Raw genomic sequence first — 21563 nt, forward strand, 5'->3', positions numbered from 1 at the left:
TTAATGTCTGTGTATGAGTACTTAGCAAGGGAATAACTGTTCTCCTTCACCTTCATTCTAATTGATTCTGAAGTCACAATTTAAATGCCTTTCTCTTTTATTATTAATTCAAGGCCCTATTATTGAATACAGTGACCATTTGCCACATGTGGCTTTTATTTTCCACGTGTGACTTTTTTTTAACCTAAACTTCAACTAAGGAGAGTTATATTAAGCTCTTCAGTGAACAAAATCAGTTGCTCAGCAGTCATATGACTGGCAGCTCCCATGGTGGCCTCATAGGAGGACATGCCTGTCATGGAAGACAGCCCTGGTAGACAGTGCTGATTCTGCTGTGGTTGAGGACACAGGCTCACGAAGCATTTGTTACCCCTGACAACCATGTTCCTGTACACACCCAGGCCAGCTGAGTACTTGAGAGTTCCATGCACACCCAGGCTGCTGGGTACTTGAGAGCTCTAAGCAAGCAGAGGTTTCTGGGTACTTGAGAGCTCTGAGCAAGCAGAGGTTTCTGGGTACTTGAGAGCTCTGAGCAAGCAGAGGCTGGCTCACTACTTAAGGGCTATGGAAGTAAACAGTAAGACTGGCAGTGAGTCATGTCAAATCCAAGTCCTTTCAGGACCTGTAGCCTAGTTCTTTTGCTTCCTTGTTCTAATTCTCTGCACCGCACACACTCGCTGGGGTTTTTCTGCTTCTCTACTTACAACAGAAAGGCCTTGCAGATTCCAGCGCAGCTACATAGATCATCTGGTGTGATTTTGGAAGTCAGTTGTCCCCACTTTACAGAGTGAGTTCAAGATGACACATTGTGACCATTCCTTCGTTCCGGTGATCACATGATTTTGATTTCCTTTTCACCCACCCCAGTCTTGCCTGTCCCTTGAATAACATCAGAGAAAGTAATGAGAAAGTCAGGTAAGATGAAAAACCTGCTACCTTTCAAGTCACCACAGAGACTTAGTCCTCAGTTATCATTACTCACAGCGCTGGAGTCATTGAGAAGGTCACTGTAAGCTGAAAGCATGGTGATGTGTTTCAATGGGTGTGAGGCTGAACCCCAGGGGAGTTTGGCTGCTCAGGTTCATGTGGATTTTTGCAGCAGAACATGAGTTCAAGTTTCTTCTGGAGCCTGTAGAGACCATCTCTTCTCATCATTCCAAGGCTCTCTGCATGCTTCCTGTCTTAGTAACTTACCACCTCTCCAGCAATCTTTGGAGAATATGTTGGTCCCTAGAGAAGGTCTTAGGGCCCATGAAGATCTCATGCATGCTGCACTTTGTTGTCACAAACGCTAAGAGCAAAGTCAGAAAGGCAAAGGGCACTTTACTTTAGAACAGCTGAAGGCCAGCATAGGACCACCTGATTCTACATGGTGAAAGGCATGTTAGAGAAATTATCTCCAAGGAAATGAAGAGAGTCTTGTCCATCCTAAGGGCAGAGTGCCAGGATCAAGGGAATCTGCTTGGTGGTTATATAGGTCAGGACCTTCCCATTTCCTTTCCTCAAAGACTGGGAAAACCCACTGGCAGGAAGGATGGAGGAGACCCTGTGGAATAAAAGGCTCTCTGATTGCATTGGATGGCTTAATAGTCCCTTAATTGAGTGGAACTGGGTGTTGTTTGCCAGAGCCTGTGAAAGAACAAAAGGCCTTCGGGGCTGTTTCCTCTCACTAGCAATTTGAGAAACACCCTTAAAGTTTCCTAAATTTTATTGCAATCTGAATATCTGGACTGTACTTTCAGGGGCAACTACTAATTGCTAAATCTTAGCATCAGGTATGCCCTGCATGCTAATCCAGTAGAGACAGTTGAATCCCCAGCTCATGTCAATATGCTGAAATCTTGGAAATCACTTGACAGCTTTTCTCTCTTTCACTTTCCCTCTTTTTCCTCACTCCCCTTCCTCATCTTTTCGGTTTTCTCCACTTCTCTCTATTCTACCAGAGTTTCATACACGTACCTAACTGCTGCTCCCCACCAGGTCCAGCCCCTGTTTTTCCAGGGAGAGCCACTCAAGTCTCTCTTCTGCTTAACTCTGAACAAAAACAAAGTCAGAATTATGGTCGGTGACCTCTTCCCTCCGGGGGAGGTGCTATAGAGTTCTTTGGGGTCCTGTAGTTTCCACCCTTCCTCCATCACTCCATCCCTGACATACTTTATTTCCTTCAGGTAAGAGCTTACTGAAATCCTGTCACCCTGTGTGCAGTTTTTTTGGTGTCTCTGTTTATTTCTTTGTAAAGTAGGGTTATAATAAGCCTAGTCTATGAGGGAATAGTGGGGATTAAAGATACCACTTTGCAGAGTGCTTTGCAGTTAACGAGTTCAGTGAAATCGCCATTTTTCTAAGTAAAATAGAAAATAGTGCTGGCATGGTGACAACTTCATCTTTCTTAGCCCCCTAGAAACTAACTACTCAATAAACATGCCATTGCTGTTTTCCTCTGTATTTAATTATTCTATTTTATTTGAATGTATTCATTTTTCTTATTTGGTAATTTTCATTTAGCCTTAAAGTTAGATAGGGTTTTATACATTAAGGAGCATAAATGGTTTTCGGCGCATGCATAAATAGCATCTTAATTACTATTAGCCAGTTAACACTGATGATAGGACAGCTTGTGTCTCTGAGACCCCCTTCTCCTTAAGAAAAAGGCAGTTTTCAGGTTTGGAAAGTTCTCCCTAGACCTTCCTGGATCTGCCTTATTTCACCTGCCCTGTACTTTTAGCCTCATCAAAGGACACTGATCTTAGCCTAGAGTAAGCTAGAAAAGCTGGTAGAAATTGTTTCTGTCCTCATTGCCTTCTTTCCACTGAACCTGCTGCTTCTTAATACCTCTGTGAAGGACAGGTTGCTTCCAGAGTGGAAAGCCACCAGTTCCCAGCAGGGTATTGATCCACATGGATAACCAGGTGCCTTCCTCAACAGCCAAAGGCAACTTTGAGAATTCTATTATCTGGCAAGCATGTATCGGCATTGATCCAAATCTGTTCAGTTCCTTATCCCTGTTAATCCTATGAGAGCCATAGCAGCTTTGGGTTGTAATTTCTTCCTTCTGTAGAGGATGAGACTGAGGAATGGGGTGGGTTAGGAAGCCTACCCAAGCTTACAGAGAGGTAGCAAGGTCTGGCCTGGGCTGACTGTTTCCATAGCATCTGCTTTTAGGCCTGCACTGTCTGCCTTCCATGCACTGTCCATTTTATCCTCACAATAGTCCTTAAGTAAAGAAGATTCACTGGGCCACCACAAGTTATTCCTGTACAGCCTGGCTTCTGGCTGTAAGGGGTCGGTTTGGTGTCTTCAGGACCTCCTGTGCAGCTCCAGGACAGAGGGAGAAAGAGGCTGTCTAGTCCCAGCCCACTGGACCAGCTGGTCTGATAGAATGAAGTGTTCTACGCGCTTTCTTGGGATGGCCGATGGAGGAGCTAACTCAGTCAAGGCCCATCTCTTGTCTGTTTCCTGAGGAGCTCCAGCATTGCCCCTTGGCGTGGTGATTTCCCAACAAGCAGTACAGGAAGAAGCTTCCAGAGGAGGGCCTTTTTATGACATAGTTTTCTGAGTCCCAATTCCGCTTCCTGGGGGTTTGAGGACACCTTTTGTCACATGCCATTTTTCCCTCATTTTTATTCCCTTATGTTCTGGTTGTAGCTCCATCCCTTCTACCCTCCCAGTCCCATCCTCCCTCCCTGCCTCCTTTTCCCCTGCCCCTCACCTATTCCTCAGAAAAGGGGAGCTCCCTTTCCCATCCACCCCAGCTCATTAAGTTGCATTAGGACTAAGCAGGTCCTCTTTCCCTGTGGCCTGGTAAGGTAGTGCCTCCAGGGGGAAGTGATCTAAAAGCTAGTAAGTAAATCCATGTCTGATGCAGTCCCTTCTTCCCTAACTAGAGGACCTACATGAAGCCTTAGCTGCCCATCTGCTACATCTCTGTAGGGGGCCTAGGTCCAGTTCCTGCATGGTCCTTGGTTGATGTTTCAGTCTCAGCAAACCCTTCTTCATGCTGATTAGTTGGCTCTGTTGGTCTTCTTGTGGTGCACCTCTAGGTCCTTTTCTCTTTCCTTCCATTTTTCCACAAGACTCCCTAAGCATTGCCTGATGTTTAGCTATGGGTCTCAGCTTCTGTTCTGAGGTGCTGCTGGGTAGAGTCTCTCAGAGGACACCTCTGTCAGGCCCATGTCTACAAGCTTAGCAGAGTATCAGCCATATTGTCAGGGTTGGCACCATCCCGTAGTTTACACTCCCACCAGCAATGAAGGAGTGTTCCCCTTTCTCCACAGCCTGGCCAGTATATGCTATTACTTGAGATGTTGGTCCTGGTGTATGTGCTCAGAAATTTAAGCTCAACTTTCACATTCCTTCCTGATTGCAGCCCTTCCCTCCTCTCCTTCTGGTCCCTCCCTCTTATCCTCTTCCTCTGTCCTCCCCTCCCCTTCTCCACAGAAAAGGAGAGCTCCCCCCACCAACCTACTCCAGCACATCAAGTTGCATGAGGACTGAGCTCATCCTCATCCACTGAGGCCAGGCAATGCAGTCCTGTTGGGGGGAGTGATTGAAATCAGGCAACATCGTCCATGTCATAGACAGCATCTTCTCAACTTACTAGGGGACCCACATGAAAATCAAACTGCCCATTGGTTACATATGTGTAGGGAGCCTAGGTCCAGTCCATGCATGATCTTTGGTTGGTGCTTCTATCTCTATAAGCCTGGATGGGTCTAGATTAGTTGATTCTGTTGGTTTTCTTGTGGCGTTCTTGTCCCCTCCAGGTCTTTCTATCCTTTCCCCCCAACTCTTCCACAGGACTCCCTAAGCTCTGCCTAATTTTTGTCTGTGAGTCTCAGCATCTGATTTGATCAGCTGCTGGATGGGGCCTCTCAGAGGACAGTTAGCTAGGCTCCTGTCTATACACATAGCAGAGTTGATTAATGGTATCAGGGGATGGCTCTCTACCAATGGGGTGGGTAAAGAGGTTGAGCCAGGCATTGGTTGGACATTTCCTCAGTCTTTATTCCATCTTCATCTCTGTACATCTTGTATACAGGGTAAATCTTTGGTTGAACGTTTTGTAGGTGGATTGGTGTTCCCCTCCCACCACTGTAAGTCCTGCCTGGCTAGAAGGTGGCCTCCTCAGTCTCTATGTTACCTGCTGCTAGGAGGCTCAGCTGGAGACATCCCCATATCCTCCCATATCTGTGACCACAGATCAGCAATGAACCTTGTGGTTGGTTGATACCTCTTGAACTATCTTCACTTGGACAAAGCATTCATACTCAGGTATGACAACAAAACTCACACAGTTTTCTTTTCCTCCTTTGGTTTCATTGATTGAAATTCATTTTTCCCCTGTGTTTCTGGGGACCTCATGATATGATTTTTTTCTTCTTCTTGATGACTTTGACCAACTCACTTAAAAAAATACCTTGTGACTTCTCTGTTTGGTGTTTGAATTGCCACAGTTATTGGCTTGTGCATCTTGGACTATATCTCTGGGGTTAAGAAGACAACATTGTACCCATGGAGATGACCTCTCCTTATGAAAGGCTTCATAAATTATGGTCTTTATTAAGGAAAAAAAAGATTACTAAAGGGTAAAACAAGCCCTGTGATACAGCCACAATGCATATATTACCAAGATGGCTGCTATGATGATGAGCCCTGCCTGATAGCTTTACTGGTAGTTTGGACTGAGAGATCTAGAAGGTTGGTTTATTTTTCTTTTCTTTTTGTTGCTGAATGGACATGCATGTGTAGGCCATAGGACAACATCAAGTGACTACCACATCATCTACCTTATTTGTGAGATAGGGTCTCTCCTTAGCCTGGAGTTTGTTGTATGGGCTAAGCTTGTCCACCTAGCTCTTAAGAATCTGCCTGTCTCTACCTCCCCAGTACTGGGATTATAATAGCCACATTCCCCCATACCCAGATGTTGTCTTTTCTTTTCTTTTTGTACATGGGTTCTGGGTATTGACCTCAGATCCTCATGCCTGCAAGGCATTTTATTTTTTGAGTTATCATTTCAGCACCATACTGTCTCAAAAAGATGTAACCCTTTCCAGGTGATCTTTTCTGTCCCTTCGCAAGAACCCCCAAATTCATCCTTCCTCCAAATCTCTGTAACGTGTGTTTAATATATATATAATGTGTATCAGAATGCACACAATTCATTCTAATCTTATCGAAGGCAATTACTATATTCTCTATACATTGTTACTGTAATTATTTATACAGAATCAGTTTATCTGACAAACCTGCTTTCAGATATATCTTTCCTACTTGGTTCTGGGAAGGTAAAGAAAGAGAAGTCAAATGTTGTACAAAAACCAATGCCTTTAAAAGAGATCAGACCCCATTAAAAAAGGCAAAGAGGATGGACATCCATCAGAGGAGAGAGAAAACAGGGAACAGGACAGAAGCCTACCACAGAAGGCCTCTGAAAGGTTCTACCCTGCAGGGTATCAAGGCAGATGCTGAGATTCATAGCCAAACTTTGGGAAGAGTGCAGGGAATCTTATAAAAGAACTGGGAAATAGTAAGATCTGGAGAGGACAGGAGCTCCACAAGGAAAGCAACAAATCCAAAAAGTCTGGGTACAGGGGTCTTTTCTGAGACTCATACTCCAGCCAAGGATCACTCATGGAGATGGCCTGGAACCCCTGCACAGAAGTAGCCTATGGCAGTTCAGTGTCCAAGTGGCCTTCATAGCAATGGGGACAGGGACTGTCTCTGGCAGGAACTGATTGGCCTGCTCTTTGATCACCTCCCCCTGAGGGGAGAGCAGCCTTGCCAGGCCACAGAAGAAGACAACGCAGCCACTCCTGATGAGACCTGATAGACTAGGATCAGAGGGAAGGGGAGGATGACCTCCCTTATCAGTGGACTGGGAGAGGGACACAGGTGGGGAAGAGGGAGGGTGAGATTGGGAGGGGAGGGGGAGAAGGAGGTACAGGGGGGATACAAAGTGAATAAACTGTAATTAATAAAAAATAACAATTAAAAAAGAGATCATAATCAAGCAGGAAATACATCAATAATACATTAATAGTCATAATATGAGTTGCTAATAGTAATAATTAAAGAAAGCTATCCATAATAATTTAATTCACATTCATGTCAGAATAAATGATATCCTATTTTAAAGATGAAGAAAGGAAAAGTTGCATGTCCAAGGTCATAGTCAGTGGTGAGCTAAAATTTGAACTCAAATCTGTCAAAAAACAAAAACAAAAACCCACAAACAATAAAGTAAACAAATCTGGCTTCCCTTACTGTTTTACCACTGTGAAACAAGCCTCTAACTGTACATAGAGAAAAGCCATACAAGGAACGCAGAAGGCGCTGATCTTGTCTCTCACACAAGCTTGGGCTGTCTAAACGAGACATGTGACTTCAACCTTGAGCAGAAAGCAGAGATGTAATGAGATGGACATCTAAAGCCAAAACATCAAGTAAGGGACACACTGGTACCTTGGAAACCCGAGGAAGGTCTGTCGCCTGAACGTGGCATGTCAAGCGAGGAGGAGCAGGCAAGAAGCAGATTATGGGGAGCATTGTGGCCTTTCTATTTGGCCAGTTTTAACAGTTCCCACCATCACTGTAACACCTACCTCAGACTTCTCCTCCCGGATTCATACTCAGAGATGGTGTTGGAATGTTCGGATTTTCCAGACGACAGAATTTGGTGTCATTTGTCAGTCTGGTCAGAGCCTGGAAGGGTTCGATGAAATCACTGTGAATCAGAGTCCAGGAGCACTGCACAGCCAGCACCTGTCTCTCAGGTTTTTTGGCATTCCTGTGTCTCTCCATGCTACCTCCATCTTTTTGTTTTTCTTTTTTGTTTTGTTTTGTTTTGTTTTCAGAGCAGACTTAGGAATGTGAATGTTTGTTGAATTTCTATTGACAGTGCTTATGATCTGCATCCCAGGGGGCCTGGGACAGACTGTTGTAGTCCCATCACACAGTTCCTGCACCTGATATCTCACATCTTACCCAGCATCAACATCAAACCATGTCATTGCTGTTGTTGTCGTCACTGTCTTCTCCTTGTTGTTGTTCTTATTCTTTTTCCTCCTCCTCCTTCCCCCTCCCCCTCCCTCTCATTTTGTTATTTTGGAACAGGGTCTTAGAAAGCATCCTAGGGAGCCCTATAACTCACTACCCCTTTGCTTCATTCTCTCCAGTAATGGGGATTACAAACACATGCCCTCACACTCAGCTTTCATGTTCATTCTCGACTAAATAAATCACAGAACCCCCCCCCATCTCCTTCTTGAACATTATTGAATATTGAATCTGTATCAACATTTCCTTTCATGTTCTTAGCATTCTATCTTCACGGGCACTTCCGTTTGAAGAATACAATGAATGGAATGAATGGTTTTTCCAACAGAGTTGAAGAACTTGGGGGTTAAGTTGGGAATATTAACTGCATACATGATCTGTTCCTGCTTTGTGAAGGATGCTGAACAGATGAATGAATGGATGAATAAAAAGTCAACTAAGCTCTAGAAAGTAAAACATAGCACCAAGGAGAAGATAGTGGGACTAGCACTTGGCTGCTTTCATTCAGGCTGTTGTAGTCAGTTCTGATGCCTGGAGTTCCTTAGCCACCAGAGGCTACTTAGTAGTTTTACCCTATGGAATGCCTTGGCTTACCTATAAAATAAAACAGAAATGTTCTATTTTCAAGGACAGCCTTATTTTATAAATAACCTCATACAGCCTTTTCTGCTTGGACGAATACTGTATAAAATCTTATTATATTCTCTTTTGCTACAGAAATAAACTTCTTTAATAGCCATTATTTACACAGACCTGCAAATGAAGATGGTATAGGTTCAAGAAAGGATTACAACCACAATGACAGGCTACTTGGAGTTCATTGATTATACCTGTCTCTATGCTCAGGGTGATGAAATCATTCTTTCCTCTAAGTAACTATGTTAAATAGATAAAATGCACTTTAAAATAATCAAGTTACAGGCTTAGGAAACCCAACTACCTTTCCAAAACAATAAAACTAACATTGAGCTGTCATAATGGCATGTATCTCAAGGTATTGAAGACCTGGTGGGGAGGCATTAGGCCAGTCTACTTCTGAATTTTTTCCTATTTATTTATTTACTCTAAATCCCAATTGTAGCCCCCTCCCTCCCCCATCCTACCCTACTTCTGTCTTCCCTGTATCCCCTCTCCCCTCCCCCTCAGAAAAGAGGAGCCACAATCAACCCACCCACCCATTCCACCACCTCAAGTCTTATCAGGATTGAGCCCATCCTCTACCATGATAGCCTCAAAAGGCAGCAAGTATGCAAGAGAGTCCCTTTCAGAGACAACCCCTGTTTCCATTACTAAGAGACCCACATAAAGACCAAGCTGTTTATCGGGTACATATGTGTAGGGGGCATAGGTCCAGTCCATATATGGTCCTTAGTTTCTGTCTCAGTCTCCGCAAGCCCCTTGGGCCTAGGTCAGTTGGTTATGTTGGTCTTCTTGTAGAGTTCCTGTTCGCTCCATGTCCTTCCATCCTTCCTTCCACTCTTCTACAAGGCTCCCTGTGCTCTACTCAGTATTTGGCTGTGAGTCTCAGAATCTGTTTCAATCAGTTTCTGGGTGGGGCCTCTCATAGGACAGCTATGCTAGGCTCCTGTCTGGTCTAGAAGCATAGCAAAGTGACCTTAATAGTGTCAGGGGTTGGCTTTCTCCCATGGTGTGGCCAGGCATTGGTTGGGCCTTCCCTCAGTCTCTGCTCTATCTTTATCCTTGCTCATCTTGTAGGAAGGGTAAATTTTGGGTCAAAGTTTTGTGGGTGGGTTGGTGTTCTCCTCCCTCTACAAGGAATCCTGTTTGGTTAGAGGGTGGCCTCTTCGGTCTCCATGTCCCCTGCTGTTAGGGGTCTCCACTAGAGTCACTGCCATATCTTCCCAGAAGCCTACCTTGTCATAGGTCTCCAGCCTCTCTTGGAGATGCTCCAGGCCACGGTTTCTCTTCTCTCTGTAAGCCCTCTGTCTTTCTGTCCTCCTGCCTCCACCTCCCAACCTCCCCATTCTCCTCACATCAGGTTCTCACCCTCATTTCCCTCAGCACTCCCTGTCCTATCCTTTTCCCTCTCCTCAAGCACTTCCTCTGTTTATTCTGTTTCCCCTTCTCAGTGAGATTCAGACATCCTTCCTTGGGACTTCCTTGTTAGTTAGCTTCTTTAGGTCTGTGAATTGTAATATGGTTATCCTGTACTATATGGCTAATATCTGCTTATAAATGAGTACATACCACGTGTGCCTTTCTCGATCTGCGTTACCTTACTCAGGATGACCTTTTCTATTTTCATCTATTTACCTGCAAATTTCATGATTTCCTAGTTTTTAATAGCCAAGTAGTAGTCTATTTAGTAATTGCACAACAGTTTCTTTATCCATTCTCATTTAAAGATGAGTTTGAGTTAACATAAAGGACAGGGACAGCAGGAATGTTTTCCCAAAAAGGGTAAATGTTTCCCAAAATCGAGGTTGCATATATCAACTTGGACTTTGGACAGTCAGCACTGGTGAGTGGTAGTTGGGTGGAGTGATAGGGAAGAATCAACACACCTCAATCCTTGGACGAAGTCTTACCATCTCTCTAAAGCAAGAAATAAAAAGGTGGTCTCAAATACCCTAACCATAAAAATTAGTTAAAATTGTGTAACTATCTCTGTGGGGTCAGAAACAAAGCTCTATCTGCTTTGCAGCCCATGACTAATAGCAGTCTTCATGTTGGTGAAGGTTCAAAACACTGAAAATTAGTGGAAGAAGTGTGAATGTGTCGCTCACATGCAGAGAAGATTCCCTTGAGAGAGTACTATGATGCCCCGAGATCAGGAAGTATGTATCTCATTATAATGCTTGGTTTGGAGGACTGGAGAGATGACTAGCAATGGGGATCATTATTATGCCTGATTTGAGAGACCCCAAAAGACCACTAGGAGTCAAGTCTGTTGCAAATCACACAAAGATCTTTATTCAAGCTTAAGCTCGGGCCGCCAATCTCCCTGGATGCAGCAGGTTAGAAAGTGAGGCCTCAAGTCTCAGGGAGGCAAAGTTTTTAAAGGGAAAAACAGTGAGCAGGGAATTCCAAGCCTTGCAGTTTCAGGGAAGGGAAGGTTTTGGGTGGGGGGGTTCAGCGATCGAGATGTCCTTTAGGCAAATTGTTCCAAGCCACCTGACCAAACTGACAGATATCTAAGATGTCTGTATGATAGCCTGCTGGGTGGAGTGGAGGACCCATTAACACATTCTGTGGCATTTATGACAACCTGCAGGGTGGAGGGCTATGTGGCCCTTCTCAGAACCCAAAGGTGGGGGTCAAGTCACTCCAAGGTCAGTCAACTTAAGATAGAGTCTGAGAAACAAAATGGAGCCACCCCTGCCATCCTCAGCTTCTTCAGTCATGTGTTCTTTGAGAGGATAGGATTTAATTTCCAATGCTTATATAGTGGCTTACAACTGGTTATAATTCCATTTTTCCATCAGGTCTGATGTCTTCTTTTGACCTTTGTGGGCACAAGGACCAACCACAAACGTGCATAGGCAGAAATGCTGGCAAAACACCCATTCACCTAAATATATAATGAAATATAAAGTGTTGGGCTTATAACTGGAATGAAGAGTATATCTTCATGTATGAATGTAAGAGTATATCTTGTTCTGATTTAACTCAGCTGATAACTTTATATTGGTTCTGAGAACCATTTGATATGTCTATGTATTTCAAAGCTTCTCTAGCATAAAAGCCCCATAAAAATAACATGAAACTGACATTTTTTAAACATATAAGAAAATCTGAGAAAAGACACCCAAACAAAAAATCTTCACCTATTTCCAAGTAACTTTAAAAAAATGATAGCAGACATGAGTTTAGCCAGTGTCCCATTCCTGTGTGGCGAGCTCTTTGACTCTTTCCTAGCCTATTATTTTTTCTTGAAAATGGCTTATATTCAGTTCTCCACAGTCTTCAAGGTAGTAGGAACAATGAACAAGTGAACTGGTTCCTAGAACAAATTCAGCATCTTTTAATGTGAGAATGCATTGCCAGGCATACTTCCCAGCATCATTTATCTTTTAGGAACTAAAGCTTTTTTTGATGCAATTAAATGAGTTTGGGACAAAGCAGAAGGGTAGTTCCTTCCTATAACTGTAGCCTTGCCAGTGGCTCCAGAAAAAGAAATACACATTTTTTTTTTTTCTAAAAAAGCATTGACTTTTGTGCAAATGGATCTTCTATTCACATCAGGAATGTGAGCTTTTTTTCTCCTTAGAAATCGGAAATGAAACATTGGCGACTGTAAAATCCAAAAGGACTCATCTCTGACTAGTTCTCCATAATGGGCATTTTAAAAGACCTCTCTGCTTTAACCTTTACTGATTAAGCTTAATATTGTACTACATTAAACAAACAAAGAAACATTTGTTACATAGGAAAACTTCCTAAAGGTGGACCCTTTAGGAAGACTCTTGAATTAAAGCTCTTGCTGGCAAGGGACCGGAAATACATCTCAGATTACCCTGAACAACAGGGGCATCTGTCGGATGGAAAGTGAGTGGAGTGCACTATGAGATAAGAGTGAAGAATTGTCCCAAAGTCAAACTCTTAACATGGTTAGAGCTCTCCCCATTTTCTCCTGATCTCTCCAAACCAGCAAGCTTCATTGTCCTCTTCTGGGTGGAGAGCAGTGTGGCATGTGAGTATTCCTGGGTTTCATATGTTGGTTTCTTACTACAGAGAGGGCTACTTCTCTTTTCTAAAAGAATGCTATCCAAGAACACTAATTTGCCTGATTGGCTCCTATGCCCAGTGCTGAACCCAGCAACAGTTGCTAATAGCATGGGCCATGTGTGATTAACAGTACTCCCGAGTGTGACTGTGGGTAGTGTAAACTCATTCCAGTAAGAAGGGAGGTTTTATAAGAGAACTGGCTGTGGATGCCCTTACCTATTTTTTTTTTTTTTTTTTAATGTGGAGAAGCTTTCATGGGAAGACACTATTTCTACTTCCTTGGCATTTGCAGAAATATTCATGCCAGACTAAAGCATTATTCAAATGCTGTATTGCGCTTTAGAGTGGACACATGTAGGAATCTGCTGCCCCAGCTTCTGTGCACTCTTCTTCAGGCCACGGTACCTTGGTTTCCCTTTGGAAACCAATTTCTTCCTTCTCTGATGTGGATGGATTTCACACTGCGCTCTTGTTCAAGGTATAAAGGTCCTCTGATTGGTATGCCAAGTTACCCTAAGCAGTTGGGAATCCAATTATGTACGTCCCTGCTTTGTTAGGGTTTGGGGAATGCTGTTGCAGGGTCCACACCTTGGAAAAACAAAGGCACAAGAGGTCTCAAAGCAAAGTAAGGGGTCGAAATTCCTGAAAGCAAGGTGAGCAGACTGGTTGTATCTGGGCCCCAACAATTAGGGACACATGACAGTGCTTCATGTTATCATCCATTCTAAACTGTGGTTACAGCCTGCTGGTCTGGACAGCTGAACTTTATGGCAACGGAAAAGATATCTTGAATTTAATTTCGTAATTTGCTCTGTTTCCTGCCTAACAAACCACCACAGCACGAGCCACAGTCATTACTGCTCACGGTCAGTGGGTCAGGAAATAGAAAGGGCTTAGCCTGTTGTAAGATGGGGAGAGAATGGTGGCTGGGACACGGGGACTGGCTGGGAGCATCTCTTTCCATAAGTCTCAGCAGCTCTGATTGGCTACACTGCTTTCTTTATATCATGCCACCCTCATCACCAAGACTGACTACAGACAGCACAAGCACAGGGCTCCAGCATGACTATCCCAGCACACTGTGTATACACGGTATCACCTTCCGTGACCTAGCTTGCTAATTATTTCATTTCTACACCCTCCAGGCAACTGATTTAAGTTGGCTCAGACATGGGGGCAGGTGATGTAGGTTTTACCCCACCCCACTGAGGACACATTTCAAAGAAATCTTAAGCACTTTTTGAAGTCACCACAATACCTGTGCATATTCCAAACACAAGGAAGTTGTTACCTTTGGTCTGAACATTATATTTAAGTGACTCAGTTTTGTAAGTACATGATTTCAGTTTATACACATAGCAGCGGAATTAACTCTTCCGGGTAACTGCATCCTCGTATGAACTTCTGTACATATTAAAAATTAAATCAAGACCTATCATGATCTTTCAGGCCTCGGGACTCCATTTTGTATTTCTATGAGTCATCTCAGATTTGAATGAAATGGCTGTCAACTCCCTTTCAGTTGCTTCAGCTCTGTATTTCACAGTTGCCTGTGTTCTGACTTGGCACTGAGCTATTGTCTTGTAGTACCTGGGTTTTGAGTCGGTATGACACACAGAAGTACCTGATTTTCTTCTGGTGTTTGGCTTAAAGAGTGGGAAGAACTTACTTATGGACTGTATATAAAATCGAGATTAAGGGAGTATAGATTTTTTAATCCTGCCCCAAGTTCAGGCACTATCCCTTAACATCTGTGACTAGTGTAAGAATCCTCCTTTGTATTGTCCGGTACCATCCATGCCAGTGCAATTCTTCTCACTTGTCTTCTAAGTGGAAAAAGTCTGGTAGTTCTCAAAGTTCTTGCTTTGCCCCCTATTCTGGAATGTAGCAAGTAATCTATTGGAACAAAATCAGCGGTTGAGTAACTCATGCAAAGGTAATTTAGAGCACAAATTAAATCTGTCAGAGTGGTATTAGATTTGCAAAAACTCATAAATAACAAATGAAAGGTCACAGAGCTGTGAAAATGAGTGTGGACTTCTTCATAAAGTGCTGCATTCAGGGATGGGGCCCGAAGTGCGTATTCAAATGGCAGCATCATAAAATGGAGACACAATGTCTTTTCTAAATGTCTGGAACAGTCCAAAGGCACAGCGAACACAGAAACTCACTAGAGTCCTAGGAAAGACCCTTCATTGTAGTAGCTGAGCATTTGTGCCTCCACCATTCGGGGATTAAAGCTCCAGCTGGTCCCAAGAATCTGCAGCCCCCTGAGCAGAGCCCATATTTCAATCACTGTTAAAAATCATAGTGAATGCTTGTCAAATGCCTTTCATTTTTCCATTCCTAGAAAATAGTAATAGAAGGCCTGATATTTATGATCGATGTAGCGATGTCAACATTTAGTCTATTAATAACTGGTCCAGCCCATCCTGTTTTGCTCATGAAAAGGAAAGTGGAAAATACAGCTTTGATCACTACCAAGTAGACAAATGCTTTTACTGGGCATTGTATGTAGGTCTTTCTAGCACTAAACTGCACTAGACTTTTACAAGAGAACAAAGTCTATGTTTGTAAAAAGCAATGCATAGAATTCATCATAATTTAATCTTTTGTATATTAAAAGATTTTTCTCAGGAAGGTAAAAAATGGTGGGTATGGCAGCCTTTAGCCCTTGAGCAGAGGTTATGGGGTCTCTGTGAGAAACCAGCTAAGTCTACTTACAGAGTTCCACGCCAGTCAACATTACATAGTAAGACCCTGATTTTTGTTTTGTTTTGTTTTCTGTTTGCCTGCCTGTTTGCTTGCTTTTTAAGGAAGTAGAAAAATACACAGAGAATGTGAGAAGTGAGAAAATATTTGCTAAGCATATATTACACCTAAAAATGTCTAGAATCTAGATTTAAGTCCTTTCACAGCTTAACAATAGCCAATAGTCCAGCTAAAAATTGGGTAAATAATTTGAATAGACCTAACTCCAAAGAAGATATAAAAATCATGGATAAACACATGAAAATATATTAATCTCATTGCTTACTTGAAATGCAAATATATGCAAGAAAACTATAGTAGACAATCAAATGCAGTGAGACACACTTCAGCTGAACTAGGTAGACTATAGTTCTTTGTTTTAAGAAAGAAAAGAAGAGTAAGTACTGGTGATGATGTGGAGAAAACCCCAGCATCTTTCATTGAAAAGATAAGACGGCACAACTGTAGCGGTACACTGGCAGTTCACCTCCAAGTTAAACCCTTGGTATCCATGAGACCAAAGCCGGACAAATAACTAATAAGCATGAAATGCATGTTTGGCCCCCACAAATGTACATGGATGTTAATAATAACATTATTTGTAATACCCTAGAGTGGAAATCATTCAAATAAACATCAGCTGATGTGTAAACATATTACTATATTCATACAAAGCAACATCCAGACATAAAAAGGAATATTATCAATCCTATAATGTAGACAAACCTTGAAAACATTATGACAACCTGCGGGAATATGGCACATTCCACTCACATGAAATCCATAGAGATGTGAATTAGATGAGTGGTTCTCAGAATAGGGGGGAGGGTGGGATTAGGAGTGACTGCTAATGACTAGGTTTTTAAAAATGGAATGAAAGGAATGTTCTAAACTAGCTAATGATATGTTTGCATGAATTATAAATCAGTAAGCTTTATGTAATATTAATTTTATCTCAGTAAAAATCTCAAGGAATAATTGTACATAAAAGTGAAAATTTCATTGTCGGACTTTTGAGGACAGTTTCAAGTTGTGACAGTGAAACATATTCATTTATATTTTTTTGAATGTACAAAGTAATATTAAGCTTCCAGAACCTTCTATAGCTTTGGTGTCTCTCCCTTTAGCCTTTCTTCTAATCATTCCTAAGCCTAGGAAAGGCCTCATTTTCCTAAGAAGGATCAGTGTCACAAATGGTTGGGAGAATTAAGGTTAAACTACTTAAGAATTTAGATGTTTTCCATTTGATACCTAAAAATTCATGGCTAAGAAAGGATCGGAACTCTACAAATCTGAGGGCCATTTGTGAACAAATTGGGTCAAAGGAATCCAGCTTGTCCTTTCCTGTGTAAAATGATGGTTCTTGTTATATTTTGGGCACATATATCCCAAGTGCCATATACTAAAGGCTTGATTGACAACCTGTCAATCAAGTATTGACACTACTGGAGGTGGTAGAAATGTAGAAATTGGGGTCTAGTGATAGGAAGTTAAGTCACTATGTCTTTGGTGAAGATGTGGGACCCTCCTTTATGACTTATCTTGGCTACACTGGAGTAAGCAGCTTTACCCCACACTCCCCACCGTGATGTTGTATCTTCCCGTAGGCCCTCAAACAACAGTCAGCTCACCATGTATTGAGACCTCTGACATCACAACCCCAAAATAAACGTTTCCTCCTTGTAAATTACTTGTCTCGTGTATGTAATGGAAAGGTGATTAACAGAGCTCTTGTGGTGAGCAGAATAGTCGCTTTGACTTCTATGATAATCCACCATGGAGAGTATAGGTTCATACCCAGGAAAGGTGTGGAGGAAGGGAAGTGCAGGGTGTGCTCATTGCCTGCGTCGGCACCTAATGTATAAGTGGAATCTAATTAAAGCAGTGGGTAAAGATCATGATACGCAGCATAGACCGTTGTAAGGAGAGCTGAAAGGGCAGCATTCAGCTGTTGGCTTCATTGGTGAGGGCTGGCAGAAAGTCACAAGGCCTACATGAGCCTCAGGGACACCTGCTCCTTTCCACTGCTGGCTTTGTCCCAGCCTTGGTAACCATGAGGCAGATGTTGAGAAGGAAGAAACATATGGATAATTATTTGTCTTACTTGGACATTTTGAGGTGTTTTAATGTTTTGTTTTGTTTTTATCTGACTTAGGAATGTGAATTGAATGTTGAACAAAGTAAATCTCTCTGTATTTCCTTTCATTTACAAAACACTGACTGGTTCTGAATAAAACCTACAAATAGGAAAAAACCCTAGGAAATACCACACTGCCTTCACTGTGTAACATTCGTAATCTTCATACACATTTGAGGCGGGAAGCAAGCTCCTTCTGCAAAGGGGGAAATGGAGGCGTAACATGGTTAAGTACCTAGGCTGAAGACTTGTTCTCAACTCACTCTGAATGTTGCCCACACGTTTTCAACCCCGCCTGCAACTGGATGCCGGGCTGCGAGGGTGTCCTGAGAAAGCCACAGTGGCATCACGTTTAGATGCCGTTGATGCATGATGTTTGCCGCAACTGGTGCAAAGAGACATTTAGATCAAGGACTGGAAGGAAAGCCATGGGAAGACATGCCACCCGCCATGTTTAATGCTGTGGAAGCACTGACATCGACCTTGAGCTGCACAGGGAAGGATTCAGGTTGTGCACTAATCCACATACCATCTGAAACCACAACAAGTCCATCGGACAGTGGTTCTTGCCATCCCTTCTGTGAGCACAGCCAGTGTGGGATGTTTTCGTCTGGGTGTTTTAGCTCCACGGTTGGAAAGACAAAGCTACACATCTCACATAAGGCAGTTGTGTAATCTTGAGCAAGTTGTCCCTTGAGCTTAGCTTCCTCATCTATAACACAGAAGAAAAGCAACATACATTGTGTGTATATGCGTGTCTGTCTGTGTGAAATAAGTCTGTCACTGGGGCTCACCGATTAGAAACCTTAGCCTAGTTAGCAAGTTCCAGGCCAGCGAGAGAGCCTCTGCCCCCCCCAAACAAACAAACAAACAAAACAACAATAACAAAACAAGGTGAACTGCTCTTGATAAATGACACCCAAGGTTATTCTCTGCCCTACTTGTGTCCATGCACCCATATAAACACACACATACATGCACACACACACACAAATCATACAAATATGTTATTGAACATGGAGCATGCATATTAGTCATGGGCAATTTACAATGTGCTCCAGGAAGTCACCGAGCTGCTTAAATGGGACACGAGAGAGCCGTGGCCCCTCTGATGATGTTCCAGGGCTTGTGAAGAGCGGGACTCAGCAGGTGTGTGAGCACTGGAGCCAAGAAAACAGCTGAAGCCTGTGGATGACGTTGGTGTCCAAGGAGACTTGTATAGACAGAATAAATAAGCAAGGGCATAGAACTAACAGTACATGACTTTTTTCACATAATGTTAGATGTCCTGTTCCAGTGGCCATTTGACTTCTTATCTTTTTGTGTCACAGTCTGTCCCATTGATTAAGACATAAGAAGCTATCGTTGTGTGCCCATGCTTTTAATTCTAAAAATGACAGTCTTATATGGTTCAACATGATACTTCTCTGATAGTCATTCAAAATCTAGAAAGCAAATTTCAAATTTTCTGACAGTCACCAATGTGGTTTTATGCTTATTTTCTGCATATTTCTATGGAGTATACTGTGGCGTAAAATGATTTTTAAAACCTTGATTTTCCATAACTGCTATAGTTGCTACAAATTTATTGGCTTAAAATAACAGATTAAAACAAAAAGAAAAACAACCTTTCTGTTCTAGAGATCAGCAGTCCAACCTCAGTCATTGGGCTGCAGTTACTGTTTTTTGTTTGTTTGTTTGTTTGTTTGTTTGTTTTGTTTTGTTTCGTATTTTCAAAGCTTGTTTTTCAGTGCACAGGAGGTTAGAGAAATGTTAAAAGGATGCTCTTCAGAGTTTTCTAGGATGTTTAGTGGGTGGCAGGAACCATGAAGAGAAACTGTTGGGTGAACTCACCTTCAATTCTGTAACTGAACTGTTTATCACTACTAGTTTTGAAATTAATATCTAAAGCCTATTCTCAAACCTGGGCTGTTTGTCCTATCACAGGCAGGTAGTATGGAGTTCTTTACTTGAATAGCCTCAGACACCAGTTAGATGGTCAGTAGGTGACTCAGTGCGGGGAGGAGAGTCGTAGAAGACAACCCAGAAAGCAGAAGCTGTTACATACAAATGTGGTGGAAGAACAAGAAATTAAAGTGATCCCATGTGATTGTGCAAGGCTTACAGTCTTAACCAGCATCTATTTAATTAAGCATTACCTCAAGATACTTCCCACAACCATCAGGTCATATCTGGGGTTACATGGTAGAAATGGTCATATTTCTGTGACTTCGAGTTAAATTTTACTCTGTAGTGTAGCCTGGGGTTTAGTTTCCTTTTTAGTAGTTATGGCTTTGTTGTTGCTATTTTTATCATGTATCTCTTATAACAAAGCAATGGACAAACCAGCTAACGCCACAGTCAGAGGGCAGGAGGGATATAGGAATGGTCTGAGGCAAATGCCTTGTTTCACCACAATGGCAGCCAAAGAGCCTCAGTGACAAGGTTCTGAGCCAGCAGAAGTCCTAACAGTCACAGTTAGCCCCTGACCAGAAGATCTCAGGACCCCACAATGCAGGAGTGTACTTATGTCTCCCTGTGGCACCCTTTATCGCCATTTATCATTTTAAACAGCAGCTCCATAGCGCATCGTGGGACAGGAAATGTAATAGGAGAGAAACCATGTACTTTGGGCTGAAATGTGGTTCCCCCAAATTTTAAGTTGAAGTCTTATCACCAAATGCCTCTGGGTGTGGTTCTGTTTGGAGACAGGGCCTTTAAGGAGGTGCCTGGGATTGCAGTAAAGTCAAATGTGGAGCCATAATTCAAAAGGACTGGTATCCACATAGGAACCAGGAATACGAAACAGGAGTAAGATGGCCATGAGGGGACAGTGGCGGGGGGGGGGGGGTTGGCCAATGTAAAAGACCATAAGGAAGCATTAAAGCTATAGGCACATTAACCCAGCACTTCCAAACTCAGGAACAGAGAGAAAGTCAATGTGGCTAGCCTGTGCTATCTACTATGTTAGCCCCAGCAAACTCCAAAGCCTGGCCCTGTTGTTTATAGATCATGTTTTCTGCCTGGCCCTCAGCCTTCATTTATGAGCTCACAGTTGTGGTTCCAAACCTAATATTTCTGCCATGTTCATCTTTGACCGTCAGGGAAACAGGGCGAGGTCTAGGCTGTGGTATTGCAGTCTCCAGCATGCACTGTGCCCACTGTCCCCCAGGTGCAGCCTCACCTTCCTGACCTCACCTGATTGGCTAAAAAGAGCATTGCCACCCCCACTAGGATGAAGCTAGAATGTTACCTCAAGTCCAGGAAGGCCACCAATGACACTTGTTTCATTTCTCATTACATTGTTGAACCAAGTGCCCCACAACAGTGTTTTCCTGTTGCATTTATTAGATGGCATAGCAGCTTATCCCCATGCAGAATGCAAGTTTGCTCCAGGAAGCACAGTACGAGCAGCGGACAGCCTGGACTTGGCAAGGTTGCATCATCAGTCGTTAGAGAGAACTTTTTTCTAAACACTGTCTAGCACTCAGTAGGCAGAGGCAGGTGGATCTCCAAGTTTGAGGCCAGACTGAGTTCCCAGACAGCCAAGGCTACACAGAGAAATCCTGTCTCAAAGAACAAACATAGAAACAAATGAACATGAAACATTGTAAATAATTTGAGTATAATGAGTTCAGTTAACATTGTCCATACTTCTGTCACTATAGTATAGTGATAGTAGCCTATCCTGGCATTTTGAAAACCTGCTTATATCCTATGAAGAGTTGGGGCTGTTGGTGTACTTTTTATTGTTCCGTTTAGATTAACATCACTTTATAGCACATTCTAATATCTGAATAGGTCATATTGCTTTTTCTCTATTGAATTACTGCTTTGTAATATTTAGGTCATTATTTAAGTTTTTTTTTCCCCTCTGTAAGGGAACTTAAAATTTTAAGCTATTTAAAAATCTTGTTGAGTAGGTATG

General features: G+C 42.7%; 1 protein-coding gene across 3 annotated transcripts in view; it reads left to right on the forward strand.

Moving 5' to 3' along the window:
* Lypd6 (LY6/PLAUR domain containing 6) overlaps positions 1 to 21563 on the forward strand; it is a 133141-nt gene that overhangs the window by 85238 nt on the left and 26340 nt on the right. The gene's annotated exons all lie outside the window — the stretch shown is intronic.

Source organism: Meriones unguiculatus, chromosome 8, assembly GCF_030254825.1.
Source record: "Meriones unguiculatus strain TT.TT164.6M chromosome 8, Bangor_MerUng_6.1, whole genome shotgun sequence".
Taxonomy (NCBI): domain Eukaryota; kingdom Metazoa; phylum Chordata; class Mammalia; order Rodentia; family Muridae; genus Meriones; species Meriones unguiculatus.